We start from the raw sequence: 25,793 nt of genomic DNA, 5'->3' as shown, positions 1-25,793 counted from the left end.
CATCTAAAGTACTCGAACTATAGTATTTCCAGTCAATATTTGGAAAGTTAAAGTCCCCCATAACAACTACCCTGTTACTCTCGCTCCTGTCGAGAATCATCTTTGCTATCCTTTCCTCTACATCTCTGGAACTATTTGGAGGTCTATACAAAACTCCCAAGAGGGTGACCTCTCCTCTCCTATTTCTAACCTCGGCCCATACTACCTCCAGTAGATGAGTCCTCAAACGTCCTTTCTGCCGCTGTAATACTCTCCTTGATTAACAATGCCACACCCCACCCCCACCCCCTCTTTTACCATCTTCTCTGTTCTTACTGAAACATCTAAATCCCGGAACCTGCAACATCCATTCCTGCCCCTGCTCTACCCATGTCTCCGAAATGGCCACAACATCGAGATCCCAGGTACCAACCCATGCTGCAAGCTCACCCACCTTATTCTGGATGCTCCTGGCGTTGAAGTAGACACACTTTAAACCAAGTTCTTGCTTGCCAGTGCCCTCTTGCGTCCTTGTAACCTTATCCCTGACCTCACTACTCTCAACATTCTGTACACTGGAACTACAATTTAGGTTCCCATTCCCCTGCTGAATTAGTTTAAACCCCCCCGAGGGGCACTAGCAAATCTCCCCCCCAGGATATTGGTACCCCTCTGGTTCAGGTGAAGACCATCGTTTGTAGAGGTCCCACCTACCCCAGAAAGAGCCCCAATTATCCAGGAAACCAAAACCCTCCCTCCTACATCATCCCTGCAGCCACGTGTTCAACTCCTCTCTCTCCCTATTCCTCGCTTCGCTAGCACGTGGCACGGGCAACAGCCCAGAGATAACAACTCTGTTCTCGCTCTAAGCTTCCACCCTAGCTCCCTGAATTTCTGCCTTAAATCCCCATTTAAGGCAGATAGAGCAGGCAGGGAGCAGATGATGAATGTAAAGGGACTGGTGGTCTGAGGTGCATTTGTTTTAATGCAATAAGTGTAGTAGGTAAGGCAGATGAACTTAGGGCTTGGATTAGTACCTGGGAGTATGATGTTATTGCTATTACTGAGACTTGGTTGAGGGAAGGGCATGATTGGCAACTAAATATCCCAGGATATCGATGCTTCAGGTGGGATAGAGAGGGAGGTAAAAGGGGTGGAGGAGTTGCATTACTGGTCAAAGAGGATATCACAGCTGTGCTGAAGGAGGGCACTATGGAGGACTCGAGCAGTGAGGCAATATGGACAGAACTCAGAAATAGGAAGGGTGTGGTAACAATGTTGGGGCTGTACTACAGGCCTCCCAACAGCGAGCGTGAGATAGAGGTACAAATATGTAAACAGATTATGGAAAAATGTAGGAGCAACAGGGTGGTGGTGATAGGAGATTTTAATTTTCCCAACATTGACTGGGATTCACTTAGTGTTCGAGGTCTAGATGGAGCAGAATTTGTAAGGAGCATCCAGGAGGGTTTTCTAGAGCAGTATGTAAATAGTCCAACTCGGGAAGGGGCCATACTGGACTTGGTGTTGGGGAATGAGCCCGGCCAGGTGTTTGAAGTTTCAGTAGGGGACTACTTTGGGAATAGTGATCACAATTCCGTAAGCTTTAAAATACTCATGGACAAAGACGAGAGTGGTCCTAAAGGAAGAGTGCTAAATTGGGGGAAGGCCAACTATACCAAAATTCGGCAGGAGCTGGGGAATGTAGATTGGGAGCAGCTGTTTGAAGGTAAATCCACATGTGATATGTGGGAGGCTTTTAAAGAGAGGTTGATTAGCGTGCAGGAGAGACATGTTCCTGTGAAAATGAGGGATAGAAATGGCAAGATTAGGGAACCATGGATGACAGGTGAAATTGTGAGACTAGCTAAGAGGAAAAAGGAAGCATACATAAGGTCTAGGCGGCTGATGAAAGACGAAGCTTTGAAAGAATATCGGGAATGTAGGACCAATCTGAAACGAGGAATTAAGAGGGCTAAAAGGGGTCATGAAATATCTTTAGCAAACAGGGTTAAAGAAAATCCCAAAGCCTTTTATTCATATATAAGGAGAAAGAGGGTAACTAGAGAAAGGATTGGCCCACTAAAGGACAAAGGAGGAATGTTATGCTTGGACTCAGAGAAAATGGGTGAGATTCTAAACGAGTACTTTGCATCGGTATTCACCGAGGAGAGGGACATGACGGATGTTGAGGTTAGGAACAGATGTTTGATTACACTGGGTCAAGTCGGCATAAGGAGGGAGGAAGTGTTTGGTATTCTAAAGGGCATTAAGGTGGACAAGTCCCCAGGTCCGGATGGGATCTATCCCAGGTTACTGAGGGAAGCGAGAGAGGAAATAGCTGGGGCCTTAACAGATATCTTTGCAGCATCCTTAAACACGGGTGAGGTCCCGGAGGACTGGAGAATTGCTAATGTTGTCCCCTTGTTTAAGAAGGGTAGCAGGGAAAATCCAGGTAATTATAGACCGGTGAGCCTGACGTCAGTGGTAGGGAAGCTGCTGGAGAAGATACTGAGGGATAGGATCTATTCCCATTTGGAAGAAAATGGGCTTATCAGTGATAGGCAACATGGTTTTGTGCAGGGAAGGTCATGTCTTACCAACTTAATAGAATTCTTTGAGGAAGTGACAAAGTTGATTGATGAGGGAAGGGCTGTCGATGTCATATACATGGACTTCAGTAAGGCGTTTGATAAAGTTCCCCATGGCAGGCTGATGGAGAAAGTGAAGGCGCATGGGTCCAAGGTGTACTAGCTAGATGGATAAAGAACTGGCTGGGCAACAGGAGACAGAGAGTAGCAGTAGAAGGGAGTTTCTCAAAATGGAGACGTGTGACCAGTGGTGTTCCACAGGGATCCGCGCTGGGACCACTGTTGTTTGTGATATACATAAATGATTTGGAGGAAAGTATAGGTGGTCTGATTAGCAAGTTTGCAGACGACACTAAGATTGGTGGAGTAGCAGATAGTGAAGGGGACTGTCAGAGAATACAGCAGAATATAGATAGATTGGAGAGTTGGGCAGAGAAATGGCAGATGGAGTTCAATCAGGGCAAATGCAAGGTGATGCATTTTGGAAGATCCAATTCAAGAGTGAACTATACAGTAAATGGAAAAGTCCTGGGGAAAATTGATGTCCAGAGAGATTTGGGTGTTCAGGTCCACTGTTCCCTGAAGGTGGCAACGCAGGTCAATAGAGTGGTCAAGAAGGCATACGGCATGCTTTCCTTCATCGGACGGGGTATTGAGTACAAGAGTTGGCAGTACAGTTGTATAGGACTTTGGTTCGGCCACATTTGGAATACTGCGTGCAGTTCTGGTCGCCACATTACCAAAAGGATGTGGATGCTTTGGAGAGGGTGCAGAGGAGGTTCACCAAGATGTTGCCTGGTATGGAGGGCGCTAGCTATGAAGAGAGGTTGAGTAGATTAGGATTATTTTCATTAGAAAGACGGAGGTTGAGGGGGGACCTGATTGAGGTGTACAAAATCATGAGAGGTATAGACAGGGTGGATAGCAAGAGGCTTTTTCCCAGAGTGGGGGATTCAATTACTAGAGGACACGAGTTCAAAGTGAAAGGGGAAAAGTTTAGGGGGGGATATGCGTGGAAAGTTCTTTACGCAGAGGGTGGTGGGTGCCTGGAACGCGTTGCCAGTGGAGGTGGTAGATGCGGGCACGATGGCGTCTTTTAAGATGTATCTAGACAGATACATGAATGGGCAGGAAGAAAAGAGATACAGACCCTTAGAAAATAGGCGACATGTTTAGATAGAGGATCTGGATCGGCACAGGCTTGGAGGGCCGAAGGGCCTGTTCCTGTGCTGTAATTATCTTTGTTCTTTGTTCTCTCTTCCTACCTCTGTCATTGGTGCCTATGTGGACCACAACTTGGGGCTGCTTCCCCTCCCCCTTAAGGATCCCAAAAACACGATCCGAGACATCACAAACCCTGGCACCTGGGAGGCAACACACCAACCGTGAGTCTCTCTCGTTCCCACAGAACCTCCCATCTGTTCCCCTAACTATGGAGTCCCCAATGACGAATGCTCTGCTCCTCTTCCCTCTTCCCTTCTGAGCAACAGGGACAGACTCTGTGCCAGAGACCTGTACCCCATTGCTTACCCCTGGTAAGTCGTCCCCCGCAACAGTATCCAAAACGGTATACCTGTTGTTGAGGGAAACGGCCACAGGGGATCCCTGCACTGACTGCTGGTTCGCTCTCCTTCCCCTGACGGTAACCCATCTACCTACTTCTTTTACCTGAGGTGTGAACCCCTCCCCATAACTCCTCACAATAACCCCCTCCGCCTCCCGAATGATCCGAAGTTCATCCAGCTCCAGTTTTCTAACGCGGTTCTCGAGGAGCTGGAGTTGGGTGCACTTCCCGCAGATGCAGTCAGCAGGGACACTCTTGGCGACCCTTACCTCCCACATTCTGCAGGAGGAACATACAACTGCCTTAACCTCCATTCCCACTATTCTAAATTCCCAACAAATCTACTGGAAAACCAAAAAAAAAGTCAAAACTTGTTAGCTTAGCAATCCGACGGACAGAACTTTTTAAATAAAAAGCTTACCTTATCAACACACTGACTGGAGATCTGAATTTATATTTTGTTTAAAAAGGGAAGCTGCCCGCAGAGTCATCCTTTCAGCTTAAGATGATCACCTAGTTTGCAACACTGTATCCTACATTGCAAAGGACTGTGAGGCGAGAGATGAAATTTCTGTTCAGTCGCCAGCAAGAACTAGGAATCAGGAAATTTAAAGGAACTACCTGTTCTCTCAGCAAGCAGCAAAATACTGCCAACTGCTGTCTTTGAGTGACTGTCATGTGACAAGCCCCTCCCCCATCTGTGTTTCTTTTAAGCTGGTGGTTTTCTCTGCCGCAGAGAAGAAGCTTTTGGACTCTGACATGAGCAGACCCTAAGTGGTGCCCTGGTCCCTTTTTTTTCGCTCGCGCGCTCTCTCTCGCGCGCGCTCGCTCTCTCTCTCTCTCGCGCGCGCTCGCTCTCTCTCTCTCTCGCGCGCGCTCGCTCTCTCTCTCTCTCGCGCGCGCTCGCTCTCCCTCTCTCTCGCGCGCGCTCGCTCTCCCTCTCTCTCGCGCGCAGCTCGCTCTCCCTCTCTCTCGCGCTGCGCTCGCTCTCCCTCTCTCTCGCGCGCGCTCGCTCTCCCTCTCTCTCGCGCGCGCTCGCTCTCCCTCTCTCTCGCGCGCGCTCGCTCTCCCTCTCTCTCGCGCGCGCTCGCTCTCATCGCTCGCTCGCTCGCTCTCTCTCTCTCGCGCTCGCTCGCGCTCGCTCTCGCTCGCTCGCTCTCTCTCTCTCGCGCTCGCTCTCGCTCGCTCGCTCTCTCTCTCTCGCGCTCGCTCTCTCTCTCTCGCTCTCTCTCTCTCTCGCTCTCTCTCTCGCGCTCTCTCTCTCTCGCGCTCTCTCTCTCTCAGACGCTCTCTCTCTCTCGCGCTCTCTCTCTCTCGCGCTCTCTCTCTCTCGCGCTCTCTCTCTCTCTCGCGCTCTCTCTCTCTCGCGCTCTCTCTCTCTCGCGCTCTCTCTCTCTCGCGCTCTCTCTCTCTCTCGCGCTCTCTCTCTCTCTCCGCGCTCTCTCTCTCTCTCGCGCTCTCTCTCTCTCTCGCGCTCTCTCTCTCTCTCGCGCTCTCTCTCTCTCTCGCGCTCTCTCTCTCGCGCGCGCTCTCTCTCTCTCGCGCGCGCTCTCTCTCTCTCGCGCCGCGCTCTCTCTCTCTCCGCGCGCAGCGCGCGCGCTCTCTCTCTCTCTCTCGCGCGCGCGCGCTCTCTCTCTCTCTCTCGCGCGCGCGCGCTCTCTCCTCTCTCTCTCGCTCGCTCGCTCTCTCTCTCTCGCGCTCGCTCTCGCTCGCTCGCTCTCTCTCTCTCGCGCTCGCTCTCTCTCTCTCGCTCTCTCTCTCTCTCGCTCTCTCTCTCGCGCTCTCTCTCTCTCGCGCTCTCTCTCTCTCGCGCTCTCTCTCTCTCGCGCTCTCTCTCTCTCGCGCTCTCTCTCTCTCTCGCGCTCTCTCTCTCTCGCGCTCTCTCTCTCTCGCGCTCTCTCTCTCTCGCGCTCTCTCTCTCTCTCGCGCTCTCTCTCTCTCTCTGCGCTCTCTCTCTCTCTCGCGCTCTCTCTCTCTCTCGCGCTCTCTCTCTCTCTCGCGCTCTCTCTCTCTCTCGCGCTCTCTCTCTCTCTCGCGCTCTCTCTCTCGCGCGCGCTCTCTCTCTCTCGCGCGCGCTCTCTCTCTCTCGCGCGCGCTCTCTCTCTCTCGCGCGCGCGCTCTCTCTCTCTCTCGCGCGCGCGCGCGCTCTCTCTCTCTCTCTCGCGCGCGCGCGCTCTCTCTCTCTCTCGCGCGCGCGCGCGCTCTCTCTCTCTCTCTCGCGCGCGCGCGCTCTCTCTCTCTCTCTCAGCGCGCGCGCAGCGCTCTCTCTCTCTCGCGCGCGCGCTCTCTCTCTCTCGCGCGCGCTCTCGCCGTCTCCATTCCAGCTTGACAGGTTTCTAATCCTGCTTCTTGACCTTAGCATACACCGGCTACAATCCAAATCGGTATCGCAGTCCACGCTGTGGAAGCTGCGTGTGATTTGAACGCTGTTTAAAGAGGCTCACCTTGTGATGATGAGGTCCAGCTGGTACCAACAACGTGATCTTGAGTGTCTCCAAGAAACCCGGTGACAGGGTTTAGTATGAAAGAACATGTTGGTGATGCAGAGGTTATGATAGGTACACAACTCAAGCAGTCTCTGTCCATTTTCATTCATCCTTCCAATGCCATAACGCCCAAGGCAGGCGGGCCATGAGTCATGGTTGGCCCCAACCCTGGCATTAAAGTCCCTCAGCAGGAACAGATGTTCGGTATTGGGGATGCTACTAATGATATTATGGAGTTCCTTGTAGAACTGGTCTTTAGCTTCAGGTGGGGAGCAGAATGTTGGAGCCTAGATGCTGAGTATGTGTACTGGACCAAGAGGCGGTGAGCAGTCGGATGGACAGTATGAGTTCCGAGCCATTTGAAGGTGCCTCTTTCATGCTGAGCAAAGAGTTTCTGATGGTGAAACCGACTCCATGCTGTCTTGGTTCTTCAGGATCCCTACCCTGCCAGAAGAATGTGTAGTCTTGCGCTCTCCGAGATCCGCTCGCAGGGAGGCGTGTCTCCTGAAGTGCTGCAATGTCCACATTGAGTCTACTGAGCTCGTTGTTGATGATGGCGATTTTCCGAGAATTGCTGATTTGTGTAAGGTCTTCCGACAGGCCAAGACACATAGTTCTGACGTTCCAGCTTGCAAAACGAAGGGCTGGTACCTCCTTTCCTTTTTTTGTCGTGCTGTTTGTTGTGGTGTTGCAGTCCACTTTTCGGGCAATGACCCTGAGCTCCAAGCACCCATTGAAGCAGGTGGACTATGGCGGGACAGAACTTTACTGACTGGGGGCTGCCCGGTTTGAGATGCGATGACCTCTCCCACTGACAAAGGCAACCCGTGGCGTCCAATCTCTACGCCAATTGAGCTGGACTTATAACCCGTAACTGCTGCCTTCCGTGTTGTTTTGGTTGCTATGAGGCGACTATGCAGTGATCTCTCCATGGTGCATGCCTGGGTGGATGTATGGAGGTTGTGAGTTGCCCAAGCATCAAAACCCCCCTCTTGGCCTTCGTGGTGGGGTCCAAAGGAGTGCAGAGCATGACGTTTGGCACCGGTGTGGCTGCAGGAACTGCCGGAAACATGCCAAAGGTGACACATAACCGCCTTCGGTGTTTCACTCCGGATTTTCTGTTAGGGTTTACTCCCTGAGCCTTGGTCTTTCCTGAGATGCCCACAAGGCAGTGGGGTTGTTGGGGCCCCTTCTCAGGGATAGGTGGATGCCGGTGAGACGAAGGGGGTGTGGGGGGGGGGGTGTGCGTTACGGTGGGAAGGGGTAGAGGGAAGGGGGTGAGAGGGGGAGCTGGGAAGGGGGCTGCAGGGGGGTGGGAAGGGGGTGCGAGGGGACAGCGGGGGAGGGGGTGCAGGTAATAAAATATTTCATCAGCTCCCACCATCGCTGCCGAGAAAGCCCACCGCGTCCTCCGAGGGACGGTTTGGCCGTGGACACTCTGGACGATGTAGTCGAGCCGCCAGTTGACGCTGCTCCTGGCCACCGCCAACAAGGGAAATAAGATCAGTACAGAGGGGAAGGATTGAGAAAAAGGTGCTCCCGAACACGAAAAAAGCCACGACCCGGTCCCAGTTGACTCCATTGCGGAACAGCTCCTCGGCCACAGCTTTAAAGCCGAACGACAAGAAAGCGCCCAGCGAGTTAACATCCATAGCACTTAAAGCAGCCAGAAGCGCTACACAAAGAACAGCCAGGTGCTGCGAAAATGACTACTGGTAACTCCTATGCAGTCATTTTCAGCTGGCCTCCGACACTAGAAACATCAGAGGAATGTATGATGGCATTAAGAGAGCTTTTGGGCCAACCATCAAGAAGATGCCCCCCCCCTCAAATCTATGTGTGTGTGTATGGGTGGAGCACTACCTAGAACTGAACTCGAGGGAAAATGTTGTCACTGAGACCACCCTCAATGCAGCCCAGTCTCTGCCAGTCATGGATGAGCTGGATGTACAGCCAACAAAATCGGAACTCAGTGATGCCATTGATTCTCTAGCCAGCGGAAAAGGCCCTGGGAAGGACGGCATTCCCCCTGAAATAATCGAGAGTGCCAAGCCTGCTATACTTTAAGCACTCTACGAACTGCTTTGTCTGTGCTGGGACGAGGGAGCAGTACCACAGGACATGCGCGATGCCAATATCGTCACCCTCTTTAAGAACAAGGGTGACCGCGGTGACTGCAACAACTAAAGTGGAATCTCCCTGCGTAGCATAGTGCGGAAAGTCTTTGCTCGAGTCGTTTTAAACAGGCTCCAGAAGCTGGCTGAGTGTGTCTACCCTGAGGCACAGTGTGGCTTTTGAGCAGAGAGATCTACCATTGACATGCTGTTCCCCCTTCGCCAGCTTTAGGAGAAATGCCACAAACAACAGATGCCCCTCTATGTTGCTTTCATTGATCTCACCAAAGCCTTTGACGTCGTCAGCAGATGTGGTCTCTTCAGACTACTAGCAAAGATCAGATGTCCACCAAAGCTACTAAGTATCATCACCTCATTCCATGACAATATGAAAGGCACAATTCAGCATAGCGGTGCCTCATCAGACCCCTTTCCTATCCTGAGTGGCGTGAAACAGGGCTGTGTTCTCGCACCTACTCTGTTTGGGATCATCTTCTCCCTGCTGCTCTCACCTGCGTTCAAGTCTTCAGAAGAAGGAATTTTCCTCCACACAAGATCAGATGGCAGGTTGTTCAATCTTGCCTGTCTTCGAGCGAAGACCAAAGTACGGAAAGTCCTCATCAGGGAACATCTCTTTGCTGACGATGCTGGATTAACATCTCACACTGAAGAGTGTCTGCAGAGACTCATCAGGATTGCGGCTGCCTGCAACGAATTTGACCTAACCATCAGCCTCAAGAAAACAAACATCATGGGACAGGATGTTAGAAATGCTCCATCCATCAATATCGGCGACCACGCTCTGGAAGTGGTTCAAGAGTTCACCTGCCTAGGCTCAACTATCACCAGTAACCTGTCTCTCGATGCAGAAATCAACAAGCGCATGGGAAAAGCTTCCACTGCTATGTCCAAACTGGCCAAGAGAGTGTGGAAAAATGGCGCACTGACACTGAACACAAAAGTCCAAGTGTATCAAGCCTGTGTCCTCACTCAGTACCTTGCTCTACAGCAGCGAGGCCTGGACAACAGATGTCAGACAAGAGCGACGTCTCAATTCATTCTCCTCCGGAGAATCCTTAGCATCAGGTGGCAGAACCGTATCTCCAACACAGAAGTCCTCGAGGCGGCCAACATCCCCAGCATATACACCCTACTGAGCCAGCAGCGCTTGAGATGGCTTGACCATGTGAACCGCATGGAAGATGGCAGGATCCCCAAGGACACATTGTACAGCGAGCTTGTCACTGGTATCCGACCCGCTGGCCGTCCATGTCTCCGCTTTAAAGACGTCTGCAAACGCAACATGAAGTCCTGTGACATTGATCACAAGTCGTGGGAGTCAGTTGCCAGCGATCGCCAGAGCTGGCAGGCAGCCATAAAGGCGGGGCTAAAGTGTGGCGAGTCAAAGAGACTTAGCTGTTGGCAGGAAAAAACACAAAAGCGCAAGGAGAGAGCCAACTGTGTAACAGCCCCGACAACCAATTTTATCTGCAGCACCTGTGGAAGAGTCTGTCGCTCAAGCATTGGCCTTTATAGCCACTCCAGGCGCTGCTTCACAAACCACTGACCACCTTCAGGCGCTTACCCATTTTGTCTCGAGACAAAGAGGCCAAAGAAGAAGATGATCACAACAAGCAAGCAATTACACACCTATAGAACGCCTAAGGCACTGTAACCTGCAGGGATATGGACATGTGCTCGAAGGTGGGATTAGTTTTGGTGGATAACTTATTCGGCCTGCGTGGGTTGAATGGCCTCCTTCTGTGCTGTATTTTTTTTCTATGTTTCTATGAATTGGCCAGTAATTCACTTGAAGAAAGAATTAAACCTGTTGTGGTCTATCGAGGAGAGGGAAAAGAAGGAAGCCTTCAACCCCTCACTTGACTGTAACAGTGGTTTTAACAAACGTATGACTTTTCTTTTTCTTTTCCTGGCATTTGGTTTTCTGTGACCATTGCTTCTTTGCACAGACATGCTCTTTTAACCTCTGCTGTTGGGCATATTTCTATCTAAATTTCCCAAGAGCAATGGCATGAGGGATCAGATAATGTTAGATCATATAATTTCAAAGAGAGATTACATAAACTAGTGTTGTATTGCCTGGAATTTAGAAGGTTAAGGGATGACTTGGTTTTTAAGATATTAAGGGGGACAGATATGGTAGATCGAGAGAAAGTACTTCCACTGGTTGAGGAGTCTAGCGCTTGCACATATCTTGAAAGTTAGAGCTAGGCCTTTTTCAGGAGTGAAGTTTGGAAACATTGCTCGAATTTTGGAACTCTCTTTTGCAAACCGCAATTGTTGCTAGGACAATTATTAAATTTAAATCAGATATCCATAGACCAAACGTATTAAGGGTCATGCAGCAAAGGACTTGGGTCACAGATCAGCCATGATCACGTTGAATAGTGGAACAGGCGCTGGCTAAATGTCCTACTCATGTTCCTATGCCTTTGTCCTGCAGCAAATGAAAGTTTAGCTTTAATCTGTATTTTTCAAAACTTTTGGAAAAGGCAGTACTCTCTAGTTAGTGTACTAGTAACCATATGCTCTAGAGAAATCACACCTGTACCAATAGGATTTCATGTGTGTGGCTTTTTTTGAATTCAGAAACGTAATTTTGTACCTCCAAATATTCTCACCATTTTGCCACCAATGACAAATTTCGAACAATTGGTACTACTTGCTAGAGTGTATCTCACAAAGCTCTCTCCAGACATAACTTGAGTTGGAAGGACAAAGTCTAGAATTTTACTTTAGCTGTTTCCTCCAGGCTCTCTGCACTGCTGTCCCTGTCTCTGCTACCTGCTTTTGGTCATTTGTAATGTGTGAGACACCATGTGAGAACCCAACTACCCGTCTTGCCGATCCCACTGAGATGTGTGTATCTGAGCTGGTGGACGGTCTGCATGAGTCCTGTGACAGTGCAACCTCTGTGACCTCCTCTCAGGAGTCTGCATCGTCGTCCTGCATCATCTCTTGTGGACCCTTAATGGGTCTGTAGGTGATGAAAGACATGATTTAGCACTGTCAAGTTATGAAGCTGTTAAGTCACCACTGTGTCCATCATACTTCACTGACTGACACCAAGTCAACATGAGTGAATGTTGTATGCTGACTGTGGCTGGGTGATATTTAATTCTTTCACCAGGTAGCTGGTGACCCCTGTCTCTCCATTTCCAATGGCCAGGCATGCCTTTGCTTATCTCCAGTGCCGCCGCCGCCTCTTCAGCTGTCCGTATGGAGATGGCTGGAGGGCCACCTCTCCCTGGTGTTCTGTGCTCTTTTTTTCCTGCATAGAAAGAAAAGACATATGATTGAGTGTAATGGAGTGTGCTGAGCAGATGGATGAGCAGGCAACATACGTGGAGGGTCACTGTGAAGAATAAGTGTGATGGTACATTAATATTAGGGTGAGTGTCAGTGGAGGGTGGTCAGATGAGGATTTGAGGAGGTGCCCAGATAGAAAGGGATGGGTGCACCTGCATAGTAAGCTGGTATGAGGAGTAATGTGAAGGGGTAGGTTTTGGAAAGCAAGGTGGTTGGGCTTAGATGTGCATCAGGATACGCTTGAATGTGCCATGCCACTGCCACAGCCACACACTTTTCCAGACCTAAGTAGACCATTAACCCTCTTCCTGCACTGTTTCCAGGAATATGGCACCACGCTGCTGCTCACCTCCTCAGTGATTTCCAGCTATATTGTCTTGTTCTCTGGCAGGCTTCTTCCTCCTGTTGCTATGAAACAGAATCTCCCTGCTCGCCATTGCAGCATCAGTAGTAGGGATGCATCAGTGAAGCAAGGTGCTGTCTTGCAATGCCGAGTCCATTGTTGCACTTCCTTGCTTTGTTAAAACACCTGGACAGTCCTTCATGTTTCATTCTAGCAGGATAGCTTTTAAATATTTCAGCTGAAACTGACTCATACGTGTGCTAATTGGTCAGGAAACCTGGAAGACAGTTGCAAATGCATGGCTGCACTTAAGCCACTGACACATGCGCTGCTGAAATTTTTAGGTTTCTCACTTGCTACCAAGCTCCCCACTGCTTGCATGTCAAAGTTAAAATCCAACTCATGTAGGCTCAAGCTCCTATCTTGATGGCCTCAGGAAAAAGTGGTGAACTGCACGCATGCTGCCTGAGGTGAACCCTCACTACCCCTTGAAGCTCAACCAGCAACAAAAAAAACAAAATGGATCTTGCAAATCAAATATAGCTGTCAATCAAGCAGAAATATGCACACAGAAAATGTCTGCAACTCCATGGACTACCCCGAGAGTGTCAGCACTATACATCTAAGGTGTTGATGAAATATTCATTTGTCATATTTGACTTAACCAATCATTTGCAAAGCAAACCATTGAACTAAACAGTACTCAGTTGAAGAATATCCATTGTTAATGAGCATTGCAAAAGAAATGTATTTGCAATGGAAGAATCAGCTGTCCTTGAATTTATTATGCAAGACATGAATCTTGCCTGCAGCAGTTTTTGTATTTTAAAACTATTATTGACTGGCAGTAATCATGGGCTGGATTTGCAAAGTGACATCAGGAAACTGACAACCTGATTGAATTCTGGGTCCTGCCATCGTGCTTCAAGCTGCATCACGCTCGCGATGCAATCTTTGACTGCTAATGCCCTAATTAGACAAGAGGCAAGCTTGGCGCCCAATTAGAGGTGCAGAGTGCCTCCAGGAGACTGGAGCTGCCTGCCTGGCCCTAGCAGCAAAAGTAGATGGCAGCCATGTTGGGGCTGCCACTGCCTTGCTGAGGAGGGGGCCAGGTTGGTAATGATGGTGGAACGCGGCCATGGACACCAAGTGGACGTACAGCACTCAACCCAGCTTTAGTAGGCCCCTCTAATTTAATCTCAACACACCGGGAAACAAACTTGCTTTTGCCCCGTGGCATCCCCGACTGCTGTGCACTAATGTGCACCAGATTGGTCGGGATCTCCGAAATCTGATTTAATAATTGCCATCTCGAACACCCCGGCCCCTTAACAAGCTCCTAAAGGAGCTTAATGGGCTGTTAATTGGCAGCATGTGTGTTCCCCGTTCCCTCACCCCCGCCAGCACTTTGAAAATTTGAAACTGTCCTGGAGGCATCAGGATCTTGAGATGACCTCCGGGATTGCGATTTTCAAATGGCGCTTGCACTGGGTCCCAACCCTGCGGCCCTTTGAAATTCTGGCCTCATAAATCTAAAGTAACTTGTCAGCTTCCTGCACAAGAACAACCTTCTGTGTTTTGTTATCTCTATGATTTAGAATAGCAACTTTAAGGCCCTGCTTGCCTCGAGAACAGAAACTCACTTTTTATACCCGTGTTATCTCACCTCTGGTGTATAACTGGAGCCAATGATGGTGATGATTTTCAAGTGCAAGAATTACCTGGCAAAGACCATCTTCAGCTGTATTTGCCACTTCAAACAGAAATATTTGGATGAATGAGGATTTTTTTTATTGAAATGTGAATTGACAGCTTACTGGCAAGTATGACCTATTGCAAAAAGATGCTTGAAATACAGTACTAATGCACTTCTCTCTCATCCCTGGACATAGAAATGTATTGTCATGAGGACCCCCACCTGCCAAGAATGAGGCGACTTGGAGGGGAACTTGAAGGTGATGGTGGTCCCATGCGTCTACTGCCTTTGTCCTTCCAAGTGGAAGATGGTACACACTGCTGCCACAGTGCGTCGGTGGTAGAGGGTGTGAATGCTTAAGGTGGTGGATGAGGTGCCGATGAAGCGGGTTGCTTTGTCCTGGATTCTGTTGAGTTTCCTGAGTATTGTTGGAGCCGCAAGTGGCGAGTATTCAATCTGTTAAGAAAGTGCTTCCATTTTAATTTTTTGAGGACTTGTATTAAAACTGAAAAAATTCCACTTTTTTTTAACCAAGTTCACCCAAAGGACACTTGAGATGTTGTTTGAAAGCCACCTGTGCTGAAAGTCATGTGCTTTGGACTCTGTAAACAACAGAAGTTTTGGTGACCTGGGGAAAAATGGTCACAGAGCAACCATCTGTCAAGGTTTATGGAGGTCAGGAGGTCGACGCCCTGTTTGTGGTTTGGCTATTGTTTTCAGTGCAGTTGGGATGTGAACTGTTTGAAGACAGTTGGTGTTTTCCTGCCAAGGAAAAACAAAACCATCCACTCACCACCTTCTCTACCTATCTGAAGAAATCCTGCAAAGATCCAGTGTTGGAGAGCTAAAATCCCTAGTGCTGCATATCTCCTGAGAAGTGAAAAAATCCTGCGATTCAAGTCAGTGCTGTCGTAAAACCATGATGCCACATTTCTCCGCTACCCCTACTAGAATAATTCTCAACATGTCCAGATTGGACTGCTTCTGGAGCGATCCCTGTGATCCATCTCGTATACCCAGATGCCAAAGCAAAAAAAGGGACAACTGACATCCTTCCATATCTTTTTTTCATTAAGAATTAGCAAGTATTTTGCCAAAGTAGTCTTTTTGTTTTTTTTGTAACGGACCTCTGCAGAAAGAATTTCTATTTTTTTTTCCAGTGTGTAATTGGGGAATTTCATATTTCAATCTGTGTTAATGCGTTGCTTCGTAACTAGTTAAGTCTTGTTTCATCAAAAACTGATAATTTTGTTGTTTGTTAAAGAAACCTGGTTGGTGTATTTTATTCTGGGATTTAAAAAAGAAGTGTATGATTGGCTGTACCAGTAACCACCTCGATATTTAAATATATGTCGTGACCTGTGGAGAAGTGGAACTAGAAAAGACCTCCTGCCTCGGTCATAACAAATCACACTCCTGACTTGTGTCTTGTAGATGGTGTACAGGCCTTGGGGAGTCATGAGGTGGGTTACTTGCTGCAGAATTCCCAGTCTCTGACCTGCTCTTGCCGTCACTGTATTTATATGGCTGGTCCAGTTCAGTTTCTGGTCAGTGGTAACCCCCAGGATGTTAGTGGGGGATTCAGTGATGGTACGGCTGTTGAATGTCAAAGGGAGATGTTAGATTCTCTCTTATTGGAGATGGTCATTGCCCGCCATTTGTGTGGCGCGCATGTTACTTGCCACTTATCAGCCCAAGCCTGAATGTTGTCCAGGTCTTGCTGCATATGGGTATGGACTGCTTCAGTGTCTGAGGAGTTGTGAATGGTACTGAGCATCTTATAAACTTTTGCTCATGTGTTCATGATTGTATGAACTTTTTGAGAAGCAGGACTCCTTGTTTCCTAAAGAAAACAAGGGTGAAATTTGTCAGTCTGTTGACAAAGTTGAAATGAATGATGACAATGACAACTAGCATTTATATAGCGCTTTTATAATTAAATAAATCAGTAATTTAGGTGCACAAATGTCAATGAGCAAAGGGGTGATAGGTGAATGGGACTTGGTGTGAGTTAGGATACAGGCTGAAAAGTTTTGGTTGAACTTAAGTTGACATGATGGTGGGAGACCGGCCAGGCATGCATTAGAATAGTCAAGTCTAGAGGTAACAAACGCATGGATGAGAGTTTTAGCAGCAGATGAGTTGAGACCGGGGCAAAGTCGGGCAATGTTATGGAGAGGAAAATAGGCGGTCTTGGTGATGGTGTGGATATGTGTTTGGAAGCTAATTGGAATAAGGTCAAGAGAGCTGGAGGTGAGTTTTGTAGACAAGTGAGCTTGGAGAGGCATGAGGGGAGATGGGAGAGAAACTAGAGAAAGATGAAAGCTAGCATATGGGGGAGCCTCAAAGGAAATTTGGCCTTGTGGGCTAGGGGACAGGAGGGAAGTGGCAGAGGCAGCTGATTGGATGATCTCCGTCTTAATGAAATAGAAATCCATGAGCTCCTCGCTCTTATTGTTGGAGATGAGGTTAGAGGAGACAGGACAGGAGACGATAGCTTGCAATAGAGAAAAGAAGCCGGGGACGATGACTACATGGAGAGTAGTGGTCGCTTAAAACATGACTTAAAACATTTTTCTCAGTGACTGCAATAGCGACTTTGTTTTCACCTATGTTGTTGAAGAGACTCGTGAGCATTTCTGTTATGTCTGAACTTGCTAAAATTTGCACTGCAAGTACTTCAAATTTAAATTGCTTTTATGTTCAGATTTTTGCATTTGACAATTATCCTTGGTTGAATAAAACAAATGGTACCTAATTATTTTCTATCAATTTGTTTTTTTTTGTGAAAGCTGTTATCAGGTTTTCAAAGATTTCTTTTTAAGAAAATATGTGCACAAAAGCTGCATGTGAGTATTGGTCATGCCCTATTTTGGAATGTAAAAAAATTGTTAGCAGTGGCCAGTAGTTACAAAAAAAATTGGAAAATGTAAATAGGCTGTTTATGAAAATATTTCCAACCAAATTTCTTCCATCCTTCTAGCTTAGAAGGAAATGAAATAATTTCTCACCTCCCATAGTTCTTTGTGCTTATGTCGCAATTCTACCTGTACAATAAGCCAGTAATCTCTGTCAAGAGTATGGGAATGCAGTTGACTGTGCATATTCATTCAAAGACTGTCTGCCTAGAAAGACCATACAGTTGATCCTAACTATAGTAATTGTAAGCAGGTTTTGGTATATAAATTTACAACAAAACCAAAACCTTATCTTCAAAACTTCAAAGAAGCTTTTTTTTCTTCAACCTCCAGTCTTTTTAAGAAAACGAATCAATGTGGTTTGATCAACTGAGTTCATAGCTCTTTCAAAATGTGACTGGATTTCATCTAAATTGACTAAAATAGCGTCTTCTCGCCACGTTCAGTTTTATGTGATGGTCTGTTTTGAGCATCCTCGAATACTGACTTTGGCCCAGATTTTGTGGTCAGCAACAAAGTGACAATGCTCACTGCAGACCTCGAAGAAAGCTGCCCACAAATGCCAAGCAATCTTTGTGCGTGGATTTCCCCTTTCTCGGTGTTACTTTGAATCTGGCACCAAGTCAAGGGCATCTCCAGGCATCCAGCAACAATGATGTTGTCAAACAGGGTAGAGTCATAGTCATTACAGCACAGAAGGAGGCCTTTTGGCCCATTGAGTCCATGCTCTCTATAGATCAATCCAGTAAGTTCCATTTCCCCCGCTCTATCACCATAGCCCTGCAAGTTTATTTCCCTCAAGTACCCATCCAGTTTCCTTTTGAAATCGTTAATCATCTCCACTTCCACCACCCTCATTGGCAACGCATTCTAGTTCATTATCACTCGCTGCATAAAAAGTTCTTCAGCACATCCTCTCTGCGTCCCTTGCTCAAAAGCTTAAATTTGTACTATCAGCTATTTTGTCTACCTTATTTAAACCTGTCATAATCTTGTCACCTCTATCAAATCTCCCCTCGATTTCCTTTGCTCCAAGGAACAACCCCAGTGTCTTATACCTAACCTTGTAGCTAAAATCCCTCCATCCCTGGAACCATTCTGGTGAATCTCCTCTGCACCCTCTCAAAACCCTCACATCCTTCCTAAAGTATGGTGACCAGAACTGAATGCGATACTCTAGTTGTGGCCGAACCAGAGCTTTATAAAGGTTCAGCATAACTTCCCTGTTTTTGTACTCACTACCTCTATTTATGAAGCCTAATATTCCATAAGATTTGCCAGATACTCTCTCAATAGGTCCTGCCACCTTTAAAGATATATGCACATGAACCCCCAGGTCCCTTTGTCCCAGCACACTCTTTGGAACGTTGGTGTTAAGTCTATATCGCTTCTCCCTATTCCTTCTCCCAAAATACATCAATGCACACTTTTGTTTATTAAATTCCATCTGCCACTTGTCTGCCCATTCTGCTAGCCTATCTATGTCCTTTTGCAGTCAATTGGTGTCATTCTCACTATTGCGACAACTCCTGGTATCATCGGCAAATTTTGAAATTTTTCAAATAGCCAAGTCTTTTTTTTACGCAACACACATACACACATGCACAAAAACAGTACTGCTAGCACTGACCCTTGGGGAATACCACTGTACCATCCTCCAGTCTGAAAAACAACTTGCTGTTTTCTGTCCTTAAGCCAATTTTTTTGTATCCAAGCTGATACTGTCTTATTCATGAACCTCAATTTTGTTAACCACTGTTTTATGTGGTACTTTGTCAAATGCTTTCTCAAAATCCGTATAGACAACATCCATTGCATTCCTTTCATCAGCCTTCTCTGATACTTCATCAAAAAATTCAATTAGATTAGTCAAGCATGAATAGCCTTTTTACAAATCCATGCCGGCTCTCCTTAATTAGCTTAAACCTTTCCAAATGCCTGTTGATTTTTAAAAAAATGTTTCCCTTGATTATTGCTTCTAAAATCTTACCCAGCAGTGCTGTTAAACTGACTAGCCTATAGTTACTAGGAATGTCCTTGCACCCTTCTTTGAATAAGGGTGTCAGATCTGCCACTATCCAATCCTCTGACACCTTCCTTGTATCTACGGAAGATTGGAAGATTATGGCAAGCCCTTCCACTAGCTCCACCCCCACTTCCTTTAGCAACCTGCGATGTGAGCCATGCCGACCAGGCGACTTATCCACTCTGAGCATAGCCAGCCTTTCCAGTACATCCTGCCTATCAATTTTCACCCCATCCGTTATCTCTACTATCTCTGCTTCCTCTGATATTTTATCAGCATCCTCTTAGTAAACACCGATGCAAAGTACTCATTAAGTATTCTGGCCTTGCCCTGCACCTATAAGCATACATCACCCTCTGTCCCTCCAGGCCGCCTCCACCTCCAGGCGCTTATCCATTGTCTCTCGAGATAAGGAGGCCAAAGAACCCTCTGTCCCTAATGTGACCCATTCAGCCTCTTACTGCCTGCTTACTATTTACATGCCGGTAGATGATTTTTGGGTTCCTTTTTATGTTAACTGCCATTCTATTCTCATTCTGTCTTTGGCTGTTTTATTTTTGTTGTCACTTCCCCTTTCAACTTATTGTATAAGCAGCCAATCGCATTGAAGTATTTTCACTGACAGCAAACCAGGGAGTAAAATATATTGATTATACTTTAATTAAATTGTACAGAGCATGAGGTAGAAGCTGAAATATCACAAACTTAAAAAATATTTTAAAGTGTGTGCAAATTTTTTATCATAATGGAAAAATTTGACATTCCATAAATATAAAATTCATTTTTTACGGCCAATGAGGCTGTTCAGTAATTATGAACTTAGTACACTGTTAAAAGCCAGTTCAAGGTTTAACTTCTTCAAAGGTTTTTACTTTGAGGCTAATTGCACAAAAGAGCAAGTTTTTGTCAGTTCAGTGATTTCTACTTGATTGCAGTCTGGGAGTACTTTAGCACACTATGGGGAAGAGTAGAGTCACTGACAACAACTTCTGGATATGTGTTTTATTGTGTATGTGCATACTCCAGAAGTTGCTGTCAGCTTCAGAGGAGTAATGATGGCAAACACTGACAGTTTTGTCATCATTACTACCACAGAAGCTGGACCACGGTGTTATTACTGGTAAGCAATTTCATCTCTTCAAACACCCTGCCTAACAGTTCTTGACATCCACATAAATGTAAAATGTTACAAATTCTATTGTTGTAGACTAACAAAATAAGAACTTTCTTCAGGTGACAGAATTTATTGATTTTTTTTATTGAAAAAATTTATATTTAGTCTGACAGAAGTTCTTTCTTTCTTTTGGGCCTCCTTATCTCGAGAGACAATGGATACGCGCCTGGAGGTGGTCAGTGGTTTGTGAAGCAGCGCCTGGAGTGGCTATAAAGGCCAATTCTGGAGTGACAGGCTCTTCCACAGGTGCTGCAGAGAAATTTGTTTGTTGGGGCTGTTGCACAGTTGGCTCTCCCCTTGCGCCTCTGTCTTTTTTCCTGCCAACTACTAAGTCTCTTCGACTCGCCACAATTTAGCCCTGTCTTTATGGCTGCCCGCATACAGAAGTATGGTTTACAGAAAAGCAAATCTTGCTCAGTCCATTATTTCGTAAGACAATATGAGCAATTGAAAATTTGCTGTTATACCTGTGGATGTTTCGTTGAGATTGAATGACAGGCTGTTCTTCAGAATCAGTAATCTAGCCAGCGATTTCTTTGAATCTTACAGCAGAAGGAGGCCATTTGCCCACCATGCAAAGAGTAATCCAAGTAGTCCCATTCCTCTAAAATAAAAGCAAAATACTGCGGATGCTGGAATTAAAAGCAAAATACTGCGGATGCTGCCAGACCTGCTGAGTGATTCCAGCATTTCTTGTTTTAGTCCCATTCCTCTGCTTTTTTCGCATCGTCCAGCAAATATTTCCCCTTCAAGTATTTATCCAATTCTTTTCTGGAAGTTATTTTTGAATCTGCTTTCACCACCCTTTCAGGCAGAATCATAATAAATCATCATTTATTCCTCCTGAATCTTTACCAATTGCCTAAAATCTGTGTTCTCTACTTACTGATCCTTTTGCCAGTGGAAACAGTTTCTCTTTATCTACTATCAATGCTCTTCATGATGCTGAATGCTTACTTTAAACCTTCCTTTGACCTTCTCCTATTTAAGGAGAACAATCTGAGCTTCTCTAGTCTCTCCATGTAACTGAAGTTCCTCATTTCTGTTGTCATTCTAATATATCTCCTCTGCACCCTCTCCAAGGCCTTGACATCCTTCCTAAAGAGTAGTGCCCAGCATTGAACAAAATAGTCTAGGTGAGGCCTAACCAGTGTTTTATAAAGTATTACACCAATGTGCTTTGTTGAAAATTTTCTTTAATCCACTGACTGGTGATCTGAATTTTTTTTGAAGATATTTTTAAAAGAAAAACTACAAGGATGACTTTGCTGACAGTTCAAGATGGCCACCTAATTTGCAACACTGTATCCTACACTACAATGCTTGAGGAGGGAGACGAAATGTCTGCTAATATCCCAGCAAGAACCAAGACCCAGGAAGTTTTAAAAGAAGTACCTGTTCTCTTTAGCAAGAGCAAAATACTGCTAACTGCTATGCTTTGAATCACCTGTCACTCAGTCATATGACAAGCCCCTCCCTCACTGGTTTTAAGCTGGTGTCTTTCTGCAGCAGAGAGGTTAAAAGCAACTGGACTCTGACACATGCAGACCTGAGTGGGGGTCTCTCTCATTCTCTCTCCATTCCAGCTTGAAAGCTTCCAAATGCTGCCTGTTGACTGACCTTTTGCATACTCTGGCTAAAATCAGAAACCCCTTTGGAGGAAATCATCTGCATCGCTGCCTCCAAGAGACCAACCAAATCATTCATCGACCTCTTTAAACTAAAAGCCGCAGGACCACCAAATTCAGCTAGAAGCCGGCTGGATCACCAAACACCACAGACTGTATACCCCTTTTTTTCTATGGCTTCTCTAACTCAACGAATCTATCTTTCCCCACTCTGTAACCTATTTGTGTGTGAGTAAACCTCTAATATGTGCGTGAGAGTGAAAGTTGGAGCGTTTATTATTTTTATTCGCTTTAGGTACAATAAAGTTAACCTCTTTGTTAAACTCAAGAAAACCTGCCCAGTTGGTTCTTGTTATGATTGTAGCAAGTAAGTAATCAAACACCTACTGAATTGGCCAGTACATCCACTTTAAGAAAGAATTATGTGGTCAAACAAGGGAAGGGAAAAGAGGGAAGCTCTTCGACCCCTCCTCACTTGACCATAACAAAAGGTTTAGCATAACTCCCTTGCTTTTGTACTCTATGCCTCTATTTATAAAGCCAAGGACCCCGTATGCTTTTATTTTCTGAAAAAACAGTCTTAGCAACTTGGCCTGCCACCTTCAATGATTTCTGTAAGTAATTCCCTGGTCTCTTTTCTTGCATCCTCTAAAATTGTACTATTTAGTCTAGGTTGTCTCACTCCTTATTTTTCCTTCAAAAATGCATGATTTCATATTTTGATGTCAAAAAGTACGTTATTGCTATTCAATCATAGGTTAGACTTCAACATTTTGTTCCAGGTATTTCATTTGATACATTATGGTTAAATCCAGTATGACCTTGTACACCATTATGCCATCAAGATATCCTCAGTTGATTCTGCCAGTTAACATGCAGTATGTAGATGTTACCCTGTTGAATAACAAATAATTAGAGAATAATAGGTGGCTCAGGATGTGTTCTAAGGTTGTAACACAGCCTTGGGATTCAGAAGATGTAACTCGAATAAAGTTTTGTGATTTATAAAAACAATCTGAACTTTTTTTTATACAGCCATAATAAATGATCCAAGCCAACTCTAATATTACTTACTCATTATGCAACTTGTTTTGCAGCTAAGTACTTTAAACTTCCTTGCTTCAGCCCTTCAAGTTAAGGGCTACTATGACGGTATGAAAGGAGTGCCACTAGGACAACCTTTATGATGTGAGTAATAGGACATGAAATTAAAGTTCTAAAAGATTGATTGTTGAGCATTAAAATGTCAACAGACAAAAAATGATATTTAACTGAGTTATGAATTTGATGATGTGAATATTAGTGATAAAATGTGATGTGTAGCAAAGAACTGTGTTGCCACCTAAGCCATTGCTTTCATGAGTCTAACCAAACTATTTTTTTACAATTGCTGATGTACTAGTTTCCCCATGTATTTCTGAACATGAGTAAGCAAGTTTAATTCTATTTGGATGTTTTTGTTTATTATGTGATTCTAAATTGTGGAATGTGTGTGGTTTGGGAGAAACCAATTTTTAGTAGATTTCCAGATTAGCTTAATTATCTGTATATAAACAGACTTGTGTGAACTCAGCTAATCGCAAAAGTGTGTAATTCAGCCCAGCATGTATTAGAATGATCCAGTAAAAGCAGTGCAGTTTTTAAAGGTTGAATACCAGCTATTAAAATCCTTTTAGGAGAATTTTGGCTTTGTGCGTTATTGTAAAATGGGCAATTGTGAATCAGCAGCCTGTTTTACATCTGATTTTTTTTTAAAGAAAATTATTTTCGTTGAATACCAAAATTCGCACACTTAACGTTCCAATAATCTATAAGTGATGCAATATCAAGAACAAAGTTCATTCAAGAAGTAAAAATCACAGAATTTGAGTCTTCTCTTTTGGACTTCTGATGTGCCCAACTGGCCTGCTTTAAGTTATATATCCATGAATGTAGTTCCATTTAGGGCACCAAGAGATGCTTTCCTTCTGGACATTTAGATAGTAAAACCTCTCTGTTGTTGAATGCCATGGTAAACCCAGGTCCTTGAATTAGTGTCCAGTGTCATTTTCGCAAAGTTAAGTTAGTTTTTAATGGTTAATTAGTTCTATAAACCATTGGGGACCATGTGCTGTAGTTTAAATTATTTATATATATTGATTAAAAGCTAATTTATGTTCTTTGCTTTGCCATTATTATTATTTGTTTTCTTTATAAGCCAGTAAGGTGGCCTCTTCAGAATCTGGTCCAAGTTGCCATTGTAATACAAATACAATGAGAAAGCTAGTGAAATGCATAGGCTTTGAAGAATTGATGACTTTTCTAGAAACCGTGGATGCCATCCATCTCCTTTGGGGAAAGCTGGAAATTTTGTGTTCAGGGTGAGAGATGTAGTGTTACAATGTTGCACCAGATATAGGCATCAGCACTCCACATTGCACTCACTGCACACCACTCCCCTCAGGTTTTTTATATATATATATATATATATATATATATATATAGACATCGTGTTGAAAAGTTCCTTGTATTCTGTCCCTGAAGTGCACCTTAATCCCAACATCAGAAATGTTTCCTGCTACTCAAATTTAATGTTTTAATTTTCCATAATAGACATTCCTGAGTTCTCAAATAAAACTGCTAATTTGATGCTGAATTATGGCCAATTTTGTATTGTGCCCAGTAGGAACTGGGTTTAAACTGCCCAAAATCATTGCAGTTAGCACTTTTACAGCAGCCAAAAAGGAGACTTCCATGTCATTAGCCCGGCCAAGATTCAAATGCAAACTCCAAAGATGAAAGAATAGTGTTGTAAACAAGGAATCCATATATATTTTTAAAATCTTTATTGTTACTAAAATAACATTCTGTTGTGAAATGTGCAAAAAAATTAATGTTTGATTAATGAAACTGTCAGTATATTTGGTATTATTTATAACTGTGACAGACACTTGCTAGGAGGCAGGGGAGAATAAACAGGACCAGGTTTTACAACTGTTTGTAAATTATCTTTTTAAAAAAATATTGGCATATATTTCATTTTTGCCAGCTTTGGACCTTGTTGCAAAATGTTCTTAGAGAATGTTAGATTCAGCTGTGCTAGATTTTACTGGAGCAATATACTCTAGCGTAGTCAACAAAAGCTTGAGCACCTTCAGAGTTTTTGCTCTGAAGTGCTGGAATCAAAAGTGGTGGCCAGAAATTTATGGACCCCCCCCCCACAGAGGGAAGGAGGCAGGGAAGTATGGAGTATCGCGACGGGTGAAGTTGCCAAGCGATCGTCTTCCGTGGGCGGGATAGGCTGATGACGGCCTTCCCGCCCAGAGGCCAATTGAGACCCTTAAGTGGCCTGTTAAGGGCCTGGTTCCGCCACCGCTTGGATCTTAGCAGCAGTGGGGGCCTCCACCGTGCAGGGAGGACACCTTGCAACACGCACTCTCCCTGCAGGCTTGTGGGAGGAGGAGAGGCCTCTTCCGTGGGCAACTTTACCTCCCAGCGACCCCACCTCACCTACCTGTTATGTGGGGTTCCAGTGCTGGGCCTAGGTCTGAGGTTTCTGCAGTATGGGCAGTGGCCACTGCTGAGCTGCAGGCCCTCTGATTGGCCGGCAGCTCATGGAGGCAGGATCCCTGTCTTCAAAAGGACGGGGTTCCCGGCTCATGAATCTTTAATTGAATAACACCGGAGGATCGCTCCGGGGGGGGGGGGGGCCGCAAAAATTCAGAGACCGAGTCCCCCCCACCTTGTTGGCCCAGCACCAGTAGCCCCACCTCCTGCACAAAATCCAGCCCGGTGAATATGTTGTATGAAATTCCTAATATCAGTTTCTTGTATGTCTGTTAGTAAATTGACATCTCATGCCTGGAATAGTAGAATTACACAAGATATTAGCCCTGATTAAGCATGTGCTGAAAATCAATCATTTTTAAACTCAGCAGTCCATTGTATTTAATTTATGCTGTGTA

At 45.4% G+C, this 25,793-nt stretch overlaps 1 protein-coding gene across 5 annotated transcripts in view; it reads left to right on the top strand.

Moving 5' to 3' along the window:
• The window catches only part of osbpl2b (oxysterol binding protein-like 2b), an 86,068-nt gene that overhangs the window by 31,170 nt on the left and 29,105 nt on the right, over positions 1-25,793 (top strand). For 2 of the 5 annotated variants that reach the window (XM_068048441.1, XM_068048442.1), the window contains exon 2: positions 22,947-23,037. The exons of 2 other annotated variants lie outside the window; for them this stretch is intronic. The gene's annotated coding sequence lies outside the window, so the exon portion shown is untranslated. Of the gene's footprint in view, positions 1-22,946; positions 23,038-24,134; positions 24,210-25,793 lie in introns of those variants that run through there. One more of the 5 variants, XM_068048445.1, reaches the window with a different exon arrangement.

This window comes from Heterodontus francisci, chromosome 16, assembly GCF_036365525.1.
Source record: "Heterodontus francisci isolate sHetFra1 chromosome 16, sHetFra1.hap1, whole genome shotgun sequence".
NCBI classification, from domain to species: domain Eukaryota; kingdom Metazoa; phylum Chordata; class Chondrichthyes; order Heterodontiformes; family Heterodontidae; genus Heterodontus; species Heterodontus francisci.
This window is presented reverse-complemented; position numbering and strand designations above follow the sequence as displayed.